The following is a 25,853-nucleotide window of genomic DNA, read 5'->3' on the forward strand; positions in this document are numbered from 1 at the left end:
TACACACTGAGCACAGACAATGCACAGAATATAGAATATAGAGAATACACACACATCACAGTCAATATACAGAATATAGAATATAGAGAATACACACACATCACAGACAATACACAGAATTTAGAATATAGAGAATACACACACATCACAGACAATACACAGAATACAGAACAGCGAATACAATACATTCACATCACAGACAATACACGGAATACAGAGTATAGAGAATACACACACATCACTGACAATACACAGGATATAGAATATAGAGAATACACACACATCACAGACAATACACAGAATATAGAATATAGAGAATACACACACATCACAGATAATATGCAGACTATAGAATATAGAGAATACATACACACCACAGACAATACACAGAATATAGAATATAGAGAATACACACACATCACAGACAATACACAGGATATAGAATATAGAGAATACACACACATCACAAACAATACACAGAATATAGAATATAGATAATATACACACATCACAGGTAATATACAGACTATAGAATATAGAGAATACATACACACCACAGACAATACGCAGAATATAGAATGTAGAGAATACACACACATCACAAACAATACACAGAATATAGAATATTGAGAATACACACTCATCACAGGCAATACACAGAATATAGAATATAGAGAATACACACACATCACAGACAATACACAGAATATAGAATATAGAGAATGCACACACAGCACAGACAATACACAGAATCCAGAATATAGAGAATACACACTCATCACAGGCAATACACAGAATATAGAATATAGAGAATACACACACATCACAGACAATACACAGAATATAGAATATAGAGAATGCACACACAGCACAGACAATACACAGAATATAGAATATAGAGAATGCACACACAGCACAGACAATACACAGAATCCAGAATATAGAGAATACACACAGATCACAGACAATACACAGAATACAGAACAGAGAATACAATACATTCACATCACAGACAATACACACAATATAGAATATAGAGAATACACACACATCACAGACAAGACGCAGAATATAGAATATAGAGAATACACACACATCACAGACAATACAGAGAATATAGAATATAGAGAATACACACACACCACAGACAATACACAGAATATAGAATATAGAGAATACACACACATCACAGACAATACACAGAATATAGAAGAGAGAATACACACTCAGCACAGACAATACACAGAATATAGAATATAGAGAATACACAAACGTCACAGACAATACACAGAATATAGAATATAGAGAATACACACACATCACAGACAATACACAGAATATAGAATATAGAGAATGCAAACACATCACATGCAATACACAGAATATAGAAGATAGAGAATACACGCACACCACAGACAATACACAGAATATAGAATATAGAGAATACACACACACCACAGACAATACACAGAATATAGATTATAGAGAATACACACACCTCACAGACAATACACAGAATATAGAATATAGAGAATACACACACACCACAGACAATACAGAGAATATAGAATATAGAGAATACACACACACCACAGACAATACACAGAATATAAAATATAGAGAATACACACACACCACAGACAATACACAGAATATAGAATATAGAGAATACACACACATCACAGACAATACACAGAATATAGAATATAGAGAATACACACACAACAGACAATACACAGAATATAGAATATAGAGAATACACACACATCACAGATAATATACAGACTGTAGAATATAGAGAATACATACACACCACAGACAATACACAGAATATAGAATATAGAGAATACACACACACCACAGACAATACAGAGAATATAGAATATAGAGAATACACACACACCACAGACAATACACAGAATATAAAATATAGAGAATACACACACACCACAGACAATACACAGAATATAGAATATAGAGAATACACACACATCACAGACAATACACAGAATATAGAATATAGAGAATACACACACAACAGACAATACACAGAATATGGAATATAGAGAATACACACACATCACAGATAATATACAGACTGTAGAATATAGAGAATACATACACACCACAGACAATACACAGAATATAGAATATAGAGAATACACACACATCACAGACAATACACAGAATATAGAATATAGAGAATACACACTGAGCACAGACAATGCACAGAATATAGAATATAGAGAATACACACACATCACAGACAATACACAGAATATAGAATATAGAGAATACACACACATCACAGACAATACACAGAATTTAGAATATAGAGAATACACACACATCACAGACAATACACAGAATACAGAACAGCGAATACAATACATTCACATCACAGACAATACACGGAATACAGAGTATAGAGAATACACACACATCACTGACAATACACAGGATATAGAATATAGAGAATACACACACATCACAGACAATGCACAGAATATAGAATATAGAGAATACACACACATCACAGATAATATGCAGACTATAGAATATAGAGAATACATACACACCACAGACAATACACAGAATATAGAATATAGAGAATACACAGACGTCACAAACAATACACAGAATATAGAATATAGAGAATACACACTCATCACAGACAATACACAGAATATAGAAGATAGAGAATACACACACACCACAGACAATACGCGGAATATAGAATAGAGAGTATACACACATATCACAGACAATACACAGAATATAGAATATAGAGAATGCACACACATCACAGACAATACACAGAATATAGAATATAGAGAATACACACACATCACAGACAATACACAGAATATAGAATATAGAGAATACACACACATCACAGACAATACACAGAATATGGAATATAGAGAATACACACACATCACAGCCAATACACAGAATATAGAATATAGAGAATACACTCACATCACAGACAATACACAGAATATAGAATATAGAGAATACACACAATCACAGAGAATACACAGAATATAGAGTCTAGAGAATACACACACATCACAGACAATACACAGAACATAGAATATAGAAAATACACTCCCATCACAGAGAATACACAGAATATAGAATATAGAGAATACACACAATCACAGAGAATACACAGAATATAGAATACAGAGAATACACACAATCACAGAGAATACACAGAATAGAGAATATAGAGAATACGCTCACATCACAGACAATACACAGAATATAGAATATAGAGAATACACACACATCACAGACAGTACACAGTATATAGAATATAGAGAAAACACACAATCACAGAGAATACACAGAATATAGAGTCTAGAGAATACACACACAGCACAGACAATACACAGAATCCAGAATATAGAGAATACACACTCATCACAGGCAATACACAGAATATAGAATATAGAGAATACACACACATCACAGACAATACACAGAATATAGAATATAGAGAATGCACACACAGCACAGACAATACACAGAATATAGAATATAGAGAATGCACACACAGCACAGACAATACACAGAATCCAGAATATAGAGAATACACACAGATCACAGACAATACACAGAATACAGAACAGAGAATACAATACATTCACATCACAGACAATACACACAATATAGAATATAGAGAATACACACACATCACAGACAAGACGCAGAATATAGAATATAGAGAATACACACACATCACTGACAATACAGAGAATATAGAATATAGAGAATACACACACACCACAGACAATACACAGAATATAGAATATAGAGAATACACACACATCACAGACAATACAGAGAATATAGAAGAGAGAATACACACTCAGCACAGACAATACACAGAATATAGAATATAGAGAATACACAAACATCACAGACAATACACAGAATATAGAATATAGAGAATACACACACATCACAGACAATACACAGAATATAGTATATAGAGAATGCAAACACATCACATGCAATACACAGAATATAGAAGATAGAGAATACACACACACCACAGACAATACACAGAATATAGAATATAGAGAATACACACACACCACAGACAATACACAGAATATAGATTATAGAGAATACACACACCTCACAGACAATACACAGAATATAGAATAGAGAATACACACACACCACAGACAATACAGAGAATATAGAATATAGAGAATACACACACACCACAGACAATACATAGAATATAAAATATAGAGAATACACACACACCACAGACAATACACAGAATATAGAATATAGAGAATACACACACAACAGACAATACACAGAATATGGAATATAGAGAATACACACACATCGCAGATAATATACAGACTGTAGAATATAGAGAATACATACACACCACAGACAATACACAGAATATAGAATATAGAGAATACACACACATCACAGACAATACACAGAATATAGAAAATAGAGAATACACACTGAGCACAGACAATGCACAGAATATAGAATATAGAGAATACACACACATCACAGACAATACACAGAATATAGAATATAGAGAATACACACACATCACAGACAATACACAGAATTTAGAATATAGAGAATACACACACATCACAGACAATACACAGAATACAGAACAGCGAATACAATACATTCACATCACAGACAATACACGGAATACAGAGTATAGAGAATACATACACATCACTGACAATACACAGGATATAGAATATAGAGAATACACACACATCACAGACAATACACAGAATATAGAATATAGAGAATACACACACATCACAGATAATATGCAGACTATAGAATATAGAGAATACATACACACCACAGACAATACACAGAATATAGAATATAGAGAATACACAGACGTCACAAACAATACACAGAATATAGAATATAGAGTATACACACTCATCACAGACAATACACAGAAATTAGAATATAGAGAATACACACACATCACAGACAATACACAGAATATAGAAGATAGAGAATACACACACACCACAGACAATACGCGGAATATAGAATATAGAGAATACACACATATCACAGACAATACACAGAATATAGAATATAGAGAATGCACACACATCACAGACAATACACAGAATATAGAATATAGAGAATACACACACATCACAGACAATACACAGAATATAGAATATAGAGAATACACACACATCACAGACAATACACAGAATATGGAATATAGAGAATACACACACATCACAGACAATACACAGAATATAGAATATAGAGAATACACACACATCACAGACAATACACAGAATATAGAATATAGAGAATACACACAATCACAGAGAATACACAGAATATAGAGTCTAGAGAATACACACACATCACAGACAATACACAGAACATAGAATATAGAAAATACACTCCCATCACAGAGAATACACAGAATATAGAATATAGAGAATACACACAATCACAGAGAATACACAGAATATAGAATACAGCGAATACACACAATCACAGCGAATACACAGAATAGAGAATATAGAGAATACACTCACATCACAGACAATACACAGAATATAGAATATAGAGAATACACGCACATCACAGACAGTACACAGTATATAGAATATAGAGAAAACACTCAATCACAGAGAATACACAGAATATAGAGTCTAGAGAATACACACACAGCACAGACAATACACAGAATATAGAATATAGAGAATACACACACACCACAGACAATACACAGAATATAGAATATAGAGAATACACACACACCACAGGCAATACACAGAATATAGAATATAGAGAATACACACACAACAGACAATACACAATATGGAATATAGAGAATACACACACATCACAGTTAATATACAGACTGTAGAATATAGAGAATACATACACACCACAGACAATACACAGAATATAGAATATAGAGAATACACACACATCACAGACAATACACAGAATATAGAATATAGAGAATACACACTCAGCACAGACAATGCACAGAATATAGAATATAGAGAATACACACACATCACAGACAATACACAGAATATAGAATATAGAGAATACACACACATCACAGACAATACACAGAATATAGAATATAGACAATACACACACATCACAGACAATACACAGAATATAGAATATAGAGAATGCAAACACATCACATGCAATACACAGAATATAGAAGATAGAGAATACACACACACCACAGACAATACACAGAATATAGAATATAGAGAATACACACACACCACAGACAATACACAGAATATAGAATGTAGAGAATACACACACACCACAGACAATACACAGAATATAGAATATAGAGAATACACACACACCACAGACAATACACAGAATATAGAATATAGAGAATACACACACAACAGACAATACACAGAATATGGAATATAGAGAATACACACACATCACAGATAATATACAGACTGTAGAATTAGAGAATACTTACACACCACAGACAATACACAGAATATAGAATATAGAGAATACACACACATCACAGACAATACACAGTATATAGAATATAGAGAATACACACACATCACAGATAATATGCAGACTGTAGAATATAGAGAATACATACACACCACAGACAATACACAGAATATAGAATATAGAGAATACACACACATCACAGACAATACACAGAATATAGAATATAGAGAATACACACTGAGCACAGACAATGCACAGAATATAGAATATAGAGAATACACACACATCACAGACAATACACAGAATATAGAATATAGAGAATACACACACATCACAGACAATACACAGAATTTAGAATATAGAGAATACACACACATCACAGACAATACACAGAATACAGAACAGCGAATACAATACATTCACATCACAGACAATACACGGAATACAGAGTATAGAGAATACACACACATCACTGACAATACACAGGATATAGAATATAGAGAATACACACACATCACAGACAATACACAGAATATAGAATATAGAGAATACACACACATCACAGATAATATGCAGACTATAGAATATAGAGAATACATACACACCACAGACAATACACAGAATATAGAATATAGAGAATACACAGACGTCACAAACAATACACAGAATATAGAATATAGAGAATACACACTCATCACAGACAATACACAGAAATTAGAATATAGAGAATACACACACATCACAGACAATACACAGAATATAGAAGATAGAGAATACACACACACCACAGACAATACGCGGAATATAGAATATAGAGAATACACACATATCACAGACAATACACAGAATATAGAATATAGAGAATGCACACACATCACAGACAATACACAGAATATAGAATATAGAGAATACACACACATCACAGACAATACACAGAATATAGAATATAGAGAATACACACACATCACAGACAATACACAGAATATGGAATATAGAGAATACACACACATCACAGACAATACACAGAATATAGAATATAGAGAATACACACACATCACAGACAATACACAGAATATAGAATATAGAGAATACACACAATCACAGAGAATACACAGAATATAGAGTCTAGAGAATACACACACATCACAGACAATACACAGAACATAGAATATAGAAAATACACTCCCATCACAGAGAATACACAGAATATAGAATATAGAGAATACACACAATCACAGAGAATACACAGAATATAGAATACAGCGAATACACACAATCACAGAGAATACACAGAATAGAGAATATAGAGAATACACTCACATCACAGACAATACACAGGATATAGAATATAGAGAATACACGCACATCACAGACAGTACACAGTATATAGAATATAGAGAAAACACACAATCACAGAGAATACACAGAATATAGAGTCTAGAGAATACACACACAGCACAGACAATACACAGAATATAGAATATAGAGAATACACACACACCACAGACAATACACAGAATATAGAATATAGAGAATACACACACACCACAGGCAATACACAGAATATAGAATATAGAGAATACACACACAACAGACAATACACAGAATATGGAATATAGAGAATACACACACATCACAGTTAATATACAGACTGTAGAATATAGAGAATACATACACACCACAGACAATACACAGAATATAGAATATAGAGAATACACACACATCACAGACAATACACAGAATATAGAATATAGAGAATACACACTCAGCACAGACAATGCACAGAATATAGAATATAGAGAATACACACACATCACAGACAATACACAGAATATAGAATATAGAGAATACACACACATCACAGACAATACACAGAATATAGAATATAGACAATACACACACATCACAGACAATACACAGAATATAGAATATAGAGAATGCAAACACATCACATGCAATACACAGAATATAGAAGATAGAGAATACACACACACCACAGACAATACACAGAATATAGAATATAGAGAATACACACACACCACAGACAATACACAGAATATAGAATGTAGAGAATACACACACACCACAGACAATACACAGAATATAGAATATAGAGAATACACACACACCACAGACAATACACAGAATATAGAATATAGAGAATACACACACAACAGACAATACACAGAATATGGAATATAGAGAATACACACACATCACAGATAATATACAGACTGTAGAATATAGAGAATACTTACACACCACAGACAATACACAGAATATAGAATATAGAGAATACACACAAATCACAGACAATACACAGTATATAGAATATAGAGAATACACACTCAGCACAGACAATGCACAGAATATAGAATATAGAGAATACACACACATCACAGACAATACACAGAATATAGAATATAGAGAATACACACACATCACAGACAATACACAGAATATAGAATATAGCGAATACACACACATCACAGACAATACACAGAATACAGAACAGCGAATACAATACATTCACATCACAGACAATACACGGAATACAGAGTATAGAGAATACACACACATCACTGACAATACACAGGATATAGAATATAGAGAATATACACACATCACAGACAATACACAGAATATAGAATATAGAGAATACACACACATCACAGATAATATACAGACTATAGAATATAGAGAATACATACACACCACAGACAATACACAGAATATAGAATATAGAGAATACACAGACATCACAAACAATACACAGAATATAGAATATAGAGAATACACACTCATCACAGACAATACACAGAATATAGAATATAGAGAATACACACACACCACAGACAATACGTGGAATATAGAATATAGAGAATACACACATATCACAGACAATACACAGAATATAGAATATAGAGAATACACACAATCACAGAGAATACACAGAATATAGAATATAGAGAATACACACAATCACAGAGAATACACAGAATAGAGAATATAGAGAATACACTCACATCACAGACAATACACAGAATATAGAATATAGAGAATACACACTCATCACAGACAATACACAGAATATAGAATATAGAGAATACACACACATCACAGACAATACACAGAATATAGAATATAGAGAATACACACACACCACAGACAATACGCGGAATATAGAATATAGAGAATACACACACATCACAGACAATACACAGAATATAGAAAATAGAGAATGCACACACATCACAGACAATACACAGAATATAGAATATAGAGAATACACACACATCACAGACAATACGCAGAATATAGAATATAGAGAATACACACACATCACAGACAATACACAGAATATACAATATAGATATACACACACATCACAGACAATACACAGAATATAGAATGTAGAGATTACACACACATCACAGACAATACACAGAGTATAGAATACAGAGAATATACTCACATCACAGACAATACACAGATTATGGAATATAGAGAATACACACACATCACAGACAATACACAGAATATAGAATATAGAGAATACACACACATCACAGACAATACACAGAATATAGAATATAGAGAATACACATAATCACAAAGAATACACAGAATATAGAGTCTAGAGAATACACACACATCACAGACAATACACAGAACATAGAATATAGAAAATACACTCACATCACAGAGAATACACAGATTATAGAATATAGAGAATACACACACAACGGACAATACACAGAATATACAATATAGAGAATACACACACACCACAGACAATACACAGAATATAGAATATACAGAATACACACACAACAGACAATACACAGAATATGGAATATAGAGAATACACACACATCACAGTTAATATACAGACTGTAGAATATAGAGAATACATACACACCACAGACAATACACAGAATATAGAATATAGAGAATCCACACACATCACAGACAATACACAGAATATAGAATATAGAGAATACACACTCAGCACAGACAATGCACAGAATATAGAATATAGAGAATACACACACATCACAGACAATACACAGAATATAGAATATAGAGAATACACAAACATCACAGACAATACACAGAATATAGAATATAGAGAATACACACACATCACAGACAATACGCAGAATATAGAATATAGAGAATACACACACACCACAGACAATACACAGAATATAGAATATAGAGAATACACACACAACACAGACAATACACAGAATATAGAATATAGAGAATACACACACACCACAGACAATACACAGAATATAGAATATAGAGAATACACACACAACAGACAATACACAGAATATGGAATATAGAGAATACACACACATCACAGATAATATACAGACTGTAGAATATAGAGAATACATACACACCACAGACAATACACAGAATATAGAATATAGAGAATACACACACATCACAGACAATACACAGAATATAGAATATAGAGAATACACACTGAGCACAGACAATGCACAGAATATAGAATATAGAGAATACACACACATCACAGACAATACACAGAATATAGAATATAGAGAATACACACACATCCCAGACAATACACAGAATATAGAATATAGAGAATACACACACATCACAGACAATACACAGAATACAGAACAGCGAATACAATACATTCACATCACAGACAATACACGGAATACAGAGTATAGAGAATACACACACATCACTGACAATACACAGGATATAGAATATAGAGAATACACACACACCACAGACAATACACAGAATATAGAATATAGAGAATACACACACACCACAGACAATACACAGAATATAGAATATAGAGAATACACACACACCACAGACAATACACAGAATATAGAATATAGAGAATACACACACAACAGACAATACACAGAATATGGAATATAGAGAATACACACACATCACAGATAATATACAGACTGTAGAATATAGAGAATACATACACACCACAGACAATACACAGAATATAGAATATAGAGAATACACACACATCACAGACAATACACAGAATATAGAATATAGAGAATACACACTGAGCACAGACAATGCACAGAATATAGAATATAGAGAATACACACACATCACAGACAATACACAGAATATAGAATATAGAGAATACACACACATCACAGACAATACACAGAATATAGAATATAGAGAATACACACACATCACAGACAATACACAGAATACAGAACAGCGAATACAATACATTCACATCACAGACAATACACGGAATACAGAGTATAGAGAATACACACACATCACTGACAATACACAGGATATAGAATATAGAGAATACACACACATCACAGACAATACACAGAATATAGAATATAGAGAATACACACACATCACAGATAATATGCAGACTATAGAATATAGAGAATACATACACACCACAGACAATTCACAGAATATAGAATATAGAGAATACACAGACGTCACAAACAATACACAGAATATAGAATATAGAGAATACACACTGATCACAGACAATACACAGAATATAGAATATAGAGAATACACACACATCACTGACAATACACAGGATATAGAATATAGAGAATACACACACATCACAGACAATACACAGAATATAGAATATAGAGAATACACACACATCACAGATAATATGCAGACTATAGAATATAGAGAATACATACACACCACAGACAATTCACAGAATATAGAATATAGAGAATACACAGACGTCACAAACAATACACAGAATATAGAATATAGAGAATACACACTGATCACAGACAATACACAGAATATAGAATATAGAGAATGCACACACATCACAGACAATACACAGAATATAGAATATAGAGAATACACACACATCACAGACAATACACAGAATATAGAATATAGAGAATACACACACATCACAGACAATACACAGAATATGGAATATAGAGAATACACACACATCACAGACAATACACAGAATATAGAATATAGAGAATACACACACATCACAGACAATACACAGAATATAGAATATAGAGAATACACACAATCACAGAGAATACACAGAATATAGAGTCTAGAGAATACACACACATCACAGACAATACACAGAACATAGAATATAGAAAATACACTCACATCACAGAGAATACACAGAATATAGAATATAGAGTATACACACAATCACAGAGAATACACAGAATATAGAATATAGAGAATACACACAATCACAGAGAATACACAGAATAGAGAATATAGAGAATACACTCACATCACAGACAATACACAAAATATAGAATATAGAGAATACAGACACATCACAGAGAGTACACAGTATATAGAATATAGAGAATACACACAATCACAGAGAATACACAGAATATAGAATATAGAGAATACACACACACCACAGACAATACACAGAATATAGAATATAGAGAATACACACACACCACAGGCAATACACAGAATATAGAATATAGAGAATACACACACAACAGACAATACACAGAATATGGAATATAGAGAATACACACACATCACAGTTAATATACAGACTGTAGAATATAGAGAATACATACACACCACAGACAATACACAGAATATAGAATATAGAGAATACACACACATCACAGACAATACACAGAATATAGAATATAGAGAATACACACTCAGCACAGACAATGCCAGAATATAGAATATAGAGAATACACACACATCACAGACAATACACAGAATATAGAATATAGAGAATACACACACATCACAGACAATACACAGAATATAGAATATAGAGAATACACACACATCACAGACAATACACAGAATATAGAATATAGAGAATGCAAACACATCACATGCAATACACAGAATATAGAAGATAGAGAATACACACACACCACAGACAATACACAGAATATAGAATATAGAGAATACACACACACCACAGACAATACACAGAATATAGAATATAGAGAATACACACACACCACAGACAATACACAGAATATAGAATATAGAGAATACACACACACCACAGACAATACACAGAATATAGAATATACATAATACACACACAATAGACAATACACAGAATATGGAATATAGAGAATACACACACATCACAGATAATATACAGACTGTACAATATAGAGAATACATACACACCACAGACAATACACAGAATATAGAATATAGAGAATACACACACATCACAGACAATACACAGTATATAGAATATAGAGAATACACACTCAGCACAGGCAATGCACAGAATATAGAATATAGAGAATACACACAAATCACAGACAATACACAGAATATAGAATATAGAGAATACACACACATCACAGACAATACACAGAATATAGAATATAGAGAATACACACACATCACAGACAATACAAAGAATACAGAACAGCGAATACAATACATTCACATCACAGACAATACACGGAATACAGAGTATAGAGAATACACACACATCACTGACAATACACAGGATATAGAATATAGAGAATACACACACATCACAGACAATACACAGAATATAGAATATAGAGAATACACACACATCACAGACAATACACAGAATATAGAATATAGAGAATACACACACATCACAGACAATACACAGTATATAGAATATAGAGAATACACACACATCACAGACAATACACAGAATACAGAACAGCGAATACAATACATTCACATCACAGACAATACACGGAATACAGAGTATAGAGAATACACACAATCACAGAGAATACACAGAATATAGAATATAGAGAATACACACAATCACAGAGAATACACAGAATAGAGAATATAGAGAATACACTCACATCACAGACAATACACAAAATATAGAATATAGAGAATACAGACACATCACAGAGAGTACACAGTATATAGAATATAGAGAATACACACAATCACAGAGAATACACAGAATATAGAATATAGAGAATACACACACACCACAGACAATACACAGAATATAGAATATAGAGAATACACACACACCACAGGCAATACACAGAATATAGAATAAAGAGAATACACACACAACAGACAATACACAGAATATGGAATATAGAGAATACACACACATCACAGTTAATATACAGACTGTAGAATATAGAGAATACAAACACACCACAGACAATACACAGAATATAGAATATAGAGAATACACACACATCACAGACAATACACAGAATATAGAATATAGAGAATACACACTCAGCACAGACAATGCACAGAATATAGAATATAGAGAATACACACACATCACAGACAATACACAGAATATAGAATATAGAGAATACACACACATCACAGACAATACACAGAATATAGAATATAGAGAATACACACACATCACAGACAATACACAGAATATAGAATGTAGAGATTACACACACATCACAGACAATACACAGAGTATAGAATACAGAGAATATACTCACATCACAGACAATACACAGATTATGGAATATAGAGAATACACACACATCACAGACAATACACAGAATATAGAATATAGAGAATACACACACATCACAGACAATACACAGAATATAGAATATAGAGAATACACATAATCACAAAGAATACACAGAATATAGAGTCTAGAGAATACACACACATCACAGACAATACACAGAACATAGAATATAGAAAATACACTCACATCACAGAGAATACACAGATTATAGAATATAGAGAATACACACACAACGGACAATACACAGAATATACAATATAGAGAATACACACACACCACAGACAATACACAGAATATAGAATATACAGAATACACACACAACAGACAATACACAGAATATGGAATATAGAGAATACACTCACATCACAGTTAATATACAGACTGTAGAATATAGAGAATACATACACACCACAGACAATACACAGAATATAGAATATAGAGAATCCACACACATCACAGACAATACACAGAATATAGAATATAGAGAATACACACTCAGCACAGACAATGCACAGAATATAGAATATAGAGAATACACACACATCACAGACAATACACAGAATATAGAATATAGAGAATACACAAACATCACAGACAATACACAGAATATAGAATATAGAGAATACACACACATCACAGACAATACGCAGAATATAGAATATAGAGAATACACACACACCACAGACAATACACAGAATATAGAATATAGAGAATACACACACAACACAGACAATACACAGAATATAGAATATAGAGAATACACAAACACCACAGACAATACACAGAATATAGAATATAGAGAATACACACACAACAGACAATACACAGAATATGGAATATAGAGAATACACACACATCACAGATAATATACAGACTGTAGAATATAGAGAATACATACACACCACAGACAATACACAGAATATAGAATATAGAGAATACACACACATCACAGACAATACACAGAATATAGAATATAGAGAATACACACTGAGCACAGACAATGCACAGAATATAGAATATAGAGAATACACACACATCACAGACAATACACAGAATATAGAATATAGAGAATACACACACATCCCAGACAATACACAGAATATAGAATATAGAGAATACACACACATCACAGAAAATACACAGAATACAGAACAGCGAATACAATACATTCACATCACAGACAATACACGGAATACAGAGTATAGAGAATACACACACATCACTGACAATACACAGGATATAGAATATAGAGAATACACACACACCACAGACAATACACAGAATATAGAATATAGAGAATACACACACACCACAGACAATACACAGAATATAGAATATAGAGAATACACACACACCACAGACAATACACAGAATATAGAATATAGAGAATACACACACAACAGACAATACACAGAATATGGAATATAGAGAATACACACACATCACAGATAATATACAGACTGTAGAATATAGAGAATACATACACACCACAGACAATACACAGAATATAGAATATAGAGAATCCACACACATCACAGACAATACACAGAATATAGAATATAGAGAATACACACTGAGCACAGACAATGCACAGAATATAGAATATAGAGAATACACACACATCACAGACAATACACAGAATATAGAATATAGAGAATACACACACATCACAGACAATACACAGAATATAGAATATAGAGAATACACACACATCACAGACAATACACAGAATACAGAACAGCGAATACAATACATTCACATCACAGACAATACACGGAATACAGAGTATAGAGAATACACACACATCACTGACAATACACAGGATATAGAATATAGAGAATACACACACATCACAGACAATACACAGAATATAGAATATAGAGAATACACACACATCACAGATAATATGCAGACTATAGAATATAGAGAATACATACACACCACAGACAATTCACAGAATATAGAATATAGAGAATACACAGACGTCACAAACAATACACAGAATATAGAATATAGAGAATACACACTGATCACAGACAATACACAGAATATAGAATATAGAGAATACACACACATCACTGACAATACACAGGATATAGAATATAGAGAATACACACACATCACAGACAATACACAGAATATAGAACATAGAGAATACACACACATCACAGATAATATGCAGACTATAGAATATAGAGAATACATACACACCACAGACAATTCACAGAATATAGAATATAGAGAATACACAGACGTCACAAACAATACACAGAATATAGAATATAGAGAATACACACTGATCACAGACAATACACAGAATATAGAATATAGAGAATGCACACACATCACAGACAATACACAGAATATAGAATATAGAGAATACACACACATCACAGACAATACACAGAATATAGAATATAGAGAATACACACACATCACAGACAATACACAGAATATGGAATATAGAGAATACACACACATCACAGACAATACACAGAATATAGAATATAGAGAATACACACACATCACAGACAATACACAGAATATAGAATATAGAGAATACACACAATCACAGAGAATACACAGAATATAGAGTCTAGAGAATACACACACATCACAGACAATACACAGAACATAGAATATAGAAAATACACTCACATCACAGAGAATACACAGAATATAGAATATAGAGTATACACACAATCACAGAGAATACACAGAATATAGAATATAGAGAATACACACAATCACAGAGAATACACAGAATAGAGAATATAGAGAATACACTCACATCACAGACAATACACAAAATATAGAATATAGAGAATACAGACACATCACAGAGAGTACACAGTATATAGAATATAGAGAATACACACAATCACAGAGAATACACAGAATATAGAATATAGAGAATACACACACACCACAGACAATACACAGAATATAGAATATAGAGAATACACACACACCACAGGCAATACACAGAATATAGAATATAGAGAATACACACACAACAGACAATACACAGAATATGGAATATAGAGAATACACACACATCACAGTTAATATACAGACTGTAGAATATAGAGAATACATACACACCACAGACAATACACAGAATATAGAATATAGAGAATACACACACATCACAGACAATACACAGAATATAGAATATAGAGAATACACACTCAGCACAGACAATGCACAGAATATAGAATATAGAGAATACACACACATCACAGACAATACACAGAATATAGAATATAGAGAATACACACACATCACAGACAATACACAGAATATAGAATATAGAGAATACACACACATCACAGACAATACACAGAATATAGAATATAGAGAATGCAAACACATCACATGCAATACACAGAATATAGAAGATAGAGAATACACACACACCACAGACAATACACAGAATATAGAATATAGAGAATACACACACACCACAGACAATACACAGAATATAGAATATAGAGAATACACACACACCACAGACAATACACAGAATATAGAATATAGAGAATACACACACACCACAGACAATACACAGAATATAGAATATACATAATACACACACAATAGACAATACACACAATATGGAATATAGAGAATACACACACATCACAGATAATATACAGACTGTACAATATAGAGAATACATACACACCACAGACAATACACAGAATATAGAATATAGAGAATACACACACATCACAGACAATACACAGTATATAGAACATAGAGAATACACACTCAGCACAGACAATGCACAGAATATAGAATATAGAGAATACACACAAATCACAGACAATACACAGAATATAGAATATAGAGAATACACACACATCACAGACAATACACAGAATATAGAATATAGAGAATACACACACATCACAGACAATACAAAGAATACAGAACAGCGAATACAATACATTCACATCACAGACAATACACGGAATACAGAGTATAGAGAATACACACACATCACTGACAATACACAGGATATAGAATATAGAGAATACACACACATCACAGACAATACACAGAATATAGAATATAGAGAATACACACACATCACAGACAATACACAGAATATAGAATATAGAGAATACACACACATCACAGACAATACACAGTATATAGAATATAGAGAATACACACACATCACAGACAATACACAGAATACAGAACAGCGAATACAATACATTCACATCACAGACAATACACGGAATACAGAGTATAGAGAATACACACAATCACAGAGAATACACAGAATATAGAATATAGAGAATATACACAATCACAGAGAATACACAGAATAGAGAATATAGAGAATACACTCACATCACAGACAATACACAAAATATAGAATATAGAGAATACAGACACATCACAGAGAGTACACAGTATATAGAATATAGAGAATACACACAATCACAGAGAATACACAGAATATAGAATATAGAGAATACACACACACCACAGACAATACACAGAATATAGAATATAGAGAATACACACACACCACAGGCAATACACAGAATATAGAATAAAGAGAATACACACACAACAGACAATACACAGAATATGGAATATAGAGAATACACACACATCACAGTTAATATACAGACTGTAGAATATAGAGAATACATACACACCACAGACAATACACAGAATATAGAATATAGAGAATACACACACATCACAGACAATACACAGAATATAGAATATAGAGAATACACACTCAGCACAGACAATGCACAGAATATAGAATATAGAGAATACACACACATCACAGACAATACACAGAATATAGAATATAGAGAATACACACACATCACAGACAATACACAGAATATGGAATATAGAGAATACACACACATCACAGACAATACACAGAATATAGAATATAGAGAATGCAAACACATCACATGCAATACACAGAATATAGAAGATAGAGAATACACACACACCACAGACAATACACAGAATATAGAATATAGAGAATACACACACACCACAGACAATACACAGAATATAGAATATAGAGAATACACACACACCACAGACAATACACAGAATATAGAATATAGAGAATACACACACACCACAGACAATACACAGAATATAGAATATACATAATACACACACAATAGACAATACACAGAATATGGAATATAGAGAATACACACACATCACAGATAATATACAGACTGTACAATATAGAGAATACATACACACCACAGACAATACACAGAATATAGAATATAGAGAATACACACACATCACAGACAATACACAGTATATAGAATATAGAGAATACACACTCAGCACAGACAATGCACAGAATATAGAATATAGAGAATACACACAAATCACAGACAATACACAGAATATAGAATATAGAGAATACACACACATCACAGACAATACACAGAACATAGAATATAGAGAATACACACACATCACAGACAATACAAAGAATACAGAACAGCGAATACAATACATTCACATCACAGGCAATACACGGAATACAGAGTATAGAGAATACACACACATCACTGACAATACACAGGATATAGAATATAGAGAATACACACACATCACAGACAATACACAGAATATAGAATATAGAGAATACACACACATCACAGACAATACACAGAATATAGAATATAGAGAATACACACACATCACAGACAATACACAGTATATAGAATATAGAGAATACACACACATCACAGACAATACACAGAATACAGAACAGCGAATACAATACATTCACATCACAGACAATACACGGAATACAGAGTATAGAGAATACACACACATCACTGACAATACACAGGATATAGAACATAGAGAATACACACACATCACAGACAATACACAGAATATAGAATATAGAGAATACACACACATCACAGATAATATACAGACTATAGAATATAGAGAATACATACACACCACAGACAATACACAGAATATAGAATATAGAGAATACACAGACATCACAAACAATACACAGAATATAGAATACAGAGAATACACACTCATCACAGACAATACACAGAATATAGAATATAGAGAATACACACACATCACAGACAATACACAGAGTATAGAATACAGAGAATATACTCACATCACAGACAATACACAGAATATGGAATATAGAGAATACACACACATCACAGACAATACACAGAATATAGAATATAGAGAATACACACACATCACAGACAATACACTGAATATTGAATATAGAGAATACACACAATCACAGTGAATACACAGAATATAGAGTCTAGAGAATACACACACATCACAGACAATACACAGAACATCGAATATAGAAAATACACTCACATCACAGAGAATACACAGAATATAGAATATAGAGAATACACACACATCACAGATAATATACAGACTATAGAATATAGAGAATACATACACACCACAGACAATACACAGAATATAGAATATAGAGAATACACAGACATCACAAACAATGAAAAGAATATAGAATATAGAGAATACACACTCATCACAGACAATACACAGAATATAGAATATATAGAATACAAACACATCACAGACAATACACAGAATATAGAATATAGAGAATACACACACACCACAGACAATACGCGGAATATAGAATATAGAGAATACATACACATCACAGACAATACACAGAATATAGAATATAGAGAATGCACACACATCACAGACAATACACAGAATATAGAATATAGAGAATACACACACATCACAGACAATACACAGAATATAGAATATAGATACACACACACATCACAGACAATACACAGAGTATAGAATACAGAGAATATACTCACATCACAGACAATACACAGAATATGGAATATAGAGAATACACACACATCACAGACAATACACAGAATATAGAATATAGAGAATACACACACATCACAGACAATACACAGAATATAGAATATAGAGAATACACACACATCACAGACAATACACAGAATATAGAATATAGAGAATACACACAATCACAGAGAATACACAGAATATCGAGTCTAGAGAATACACACACATCACAGACAATACACAGAACATCGAATATAGAAAATACACTCACATCACAGAGAATACACAGAATATAGAATATAGAGAATACACACACATCACAGACAATACACAGAATATAGAATATAGAGAATACACACACATCACAGACAATACACAGAATATAGAATATAGAGAATGCACACACATCACAGACAATACACAGAATATAGAATTTAGAGAATACACACACATCACAGACAATACACAGAATATAGAATATAGAGAATACACACACATCACAGACAATACACAGAATATAGAATATAGAGAATGCACACACATCACAGACAATACACAGAATATAGAATATAGAGAATACACACACATCACAGACAATACACAGAATATAGAATATAGAGAATACACACACATCACAGACAATACACAGAATATAGAATATAGATATACACACACATCACAGACAATACACAGAATATAGAATGTAGAGAATACACACACATCACAGACAATACACAGAATATAGAATACAGAGAATACACTCACATCACAGACAATACACAGAATATAGAAGATAGAGAATACACACACATCACAGACAATACACAGAATATAGAATATAGATATACACACACACCACAGACAATACACAGAATATAGAATATAGAGAATACACACACACCACAGACAATACACAGAATATGGAATATAGAGAATACACACACATCACAGACAATACACAGAATATAGAATATAGAGAATACACACACATCACAGACAATACACAGAATATAGAATATAGAGAATACACACACATCACAGACAATACACAGAACATCGAATATAGAAAATACACTCACATCACAGAGAATACACAGAATATAGAATATAGAGAATACACACACATCACAGACAATACACAGAATATAGAATATAGAGAATACACACACATCACAGACAATACACAGAATATAGAATATAGAGAATGCACACACATCACAGACAATACACAGAATATAGAATTTAGAGAATACACACACATCACAGACAATACACAGAATATAGAATATAGAGAATACACACACATCACAGACAATACACAGAATATAGAATATAGAGAATGCACACACATCACAGACAATACACAGAATATAGAATATAGAGAATACACACACATCACAGACAATACACAGAATATAGAATATAGAGAATACACACACATCACAGACAATACACAGAATATAGAATATAGATATACACACACATCACAGACAATACACAGAATATAGAATGTAGAGAATACACACACATCACAGACAATACACAGAATATAGAATACAGAGAATACACTCACATCACAGACAATACACAGAATATAGAAGATAGAGAATACACACACATCACAGACAATACACAGAATATAGAATATAGATATACACACACACCACAGACAATACACAGAATATAGAATATAGAGAATACACACACACCACAGACAATACACAGAATATGGAATATAGAGAATACACACACATCACAGACAATACACAGAATATAGAATATAGAGAATACACACACATCACAGACAATACACAGAATATTGAATATAGAGAATACACACACATCACAGATAATATACAGACTGTAGAATATAGAGAATACACACACATCACAGACAATACACAGAATATAGAATATAGAGAATACACACACACCACAGACAATACACAGAATATAGATGACAGAGAATACACACACCTCACAGACAATACACAGAATATAGAATATAGAGAATACACACAAATCACAGACAATACGCAGAATATAGAATATAGAGAATACTCACACATCACAGACAATACACACAATAAAGAATATAGAGAATACACACACATGACAGACAATACGCAGAATATAGAATATAGAGAATACACACACATCACAGACAATACACAGAATATAGAATATAGAGAATACACACACATCACAGACAATACACAGAATATAGAATATAGAGAATACACACACATCACAGACAATACACAGAATATAGAATGTAGAGAATGCACACACATCACAGACAATACACAGAATATAGAAGATAGAGAATACACACACATCACAGACAATACACAGAACATAGAATATAGAAAATACACTCACATCACAGAGAATACACAGAATATAGAATATAGAGAATACACACACAACAGACAATACACAGAATATAGAATTTAGAGAATACACACACACCACAGACAATACACAGAATATAGAATATAGAGAATACACACACAACAGACAATACACAGAATATGGAATATAGGGAATACACACACATCACAGTTAATATACAGACTGTAGAATATAGAGAATACATACACACCACAGACAATACACAGAATATAGAATATAGAGAATACACACACATCACAGACAATACACAGAATATAGAATATAGAGAATACACACTCAGCACAGACAATGCACAGAATATAGAATATAGAGAATACACACACATCACAGACAATACACAGAATATAGAATATAGAGAATACACAAACATCACAGACAATACGCAGAATATAGAATATAGAGAATACACACACATCACAGACAATACACAGAATATAGAATATAGAGAATGCAAACACATCACATGCAATACACAGAATATAGAAGATAGAGAATACACACACACCACAGACAATACACAGAATATAGAATATAGAGAATACACACACACCACAGACAATACACAGAATATAGATTATAGAGAATACACACACCTCACAGACAATACACAGAATATAGAATATAGAGAATACACACACACCACAGACAATACACAGAATATAGAATATAGAGAATACACACACACCACAGACAATACACAGAATATAGAATATAGAGAATACACACACACCACAGACAATACACAGAATATAGAATATAGAGAATACACGCACAACAGACAATACACAGAATATGGAATATAGAGAATACACATACATCACAGATAATATACAGACTGTAGAATATAGAGAATACATACACACCACAGACAATACACAGAATATAGAATATAGAGAATACACACACATCACAGACAATACACAGAATATAGAATATAGAGAATACACACACATCACAGACAATACACAGAATACAGAACAGCGAATACAATACATTCACATCACAGACAATACACGGAATACAGAGTATAGAGAATACACACACATCACTGACAATACACAGGATATAGAATATAGAGAATACACACACATCACAGACAATACACAGAAAATAGAATATAGAGAATACACACACATCACAGATAATATGCAGACTATAGAATATAGAGAATACATACACACCACAGACAATACACAGAATATAGAATATAGAGAATACACAGACGTCACAAACAATACACAGAATATAGAATATAGAGAATACACACTCATCACAGACAATACACAGAATATAGAATATAGAGAATACACACACATCACAGACAATACACAGAATATAGAATATAGAGAATACACACACACCACAGACAATATGCGGAATATAGAATATAGAGAATACACACATATCACAGACAATACACAGAATATAGAATATAGAGAATGCACACACATCACAGACAATACACAGAATATAGAATATAGAGAATACACACACATCACAGACAATA

Source organism: Scyliorhinus torazame, chromosome 12, assembly GCF_047496885.1.
Source record: "Scyliorhinus torazame isolate Kashiwa2021f chromosome 12, sScyTor2.1, whole genome shotgun sequence".
Lineage (NCBI taxonomy): Eukaryota > Metazoa > Chordata > Chondrichthyes > Carcharhiniformes > Scyliorhinidae > Scyliorhinus > Scyliorhinus torazame.